Here is an 838-nt window from a genome sequence, read left to right on the forward strand (position 1 = left end):
GCCTTGTCCTTTATTTTCCTGTTTTTTGAATTTTAGTGCTTATGTTTATCTATGTTTGTGTCTTGTGATCATTAGTGTCTTAGTGTCTATGCCTTAAAGTTATGAATGTCCTATGAATCCATCACCTCTCTTAAATTTCTGAATGTCCTATGAATCCATCACCTTTCTTAAATGAAAAATGTTTTTATTACAAAAGAACAAGAAGTACAGGATTTCGAATTCATCTTTAAAACTAGCTTAATTATTTTGATGTGGTGACAATATTTTTTGTTTTCTGAATGTATGCTTGAACAGTGCATATGTCTTTTGAATTTGTTGCTCGTGAATGTTAAAATTGTTGGCTCTTGAAAGAATGATGAAAAATGAGACATGTTACTGAGGATCTGAAAAATCATAAAAATGATTCTTGAAGCAAGAAAAAGCAGTGAATACAAAAAAAAACGAAAAAAAGAGAGAGAGAAAGAGAAAGAAAAAAAAAGAGAAAAAAAATAAAAAAAATAAAGTTGTGATCCAAGGCAAAAAGAGTGTGCTTAAGAACCCTGGACACCTCTAATTGTTAATCCATTTCTATCTAATCTAATTATATCGAAATTCTGAATCTTTTTTTTTTCGGGCTCGGCTAAGTGGTAGTATCGCCGAGCCCGAAAAAACCGAACCAACCAAAACCAATAAAAGAAAAAGAATACTTTCGTCGAGCAAAAACAAAAGGAGAGAGAGGGATTCGAACCCTCGATAGTTCGTGTTGTGAACTATACCGGTTTTCAAGACCGGGGCTATCAACCACTCAGCCATCTCTCCAACCAAAAAGCCAATTTCTATTTTATCTTTATTCTACTGA

The sequence above is a fragment of the Arachis duranensis genome, chromosome 8 (assembly GCF_000817695.3).
Source record: "Arachis duranensis cultivar V14167 chromosome 8, aradu.V14167.gnm2.J7QH, whole genome shotgun sequence".
NCBI lineage: Eukaryota > Viridiplantae > Streptophyta > Magnoliopsida > Fabales > Fabaceae > Arachis > Arachis duranensis.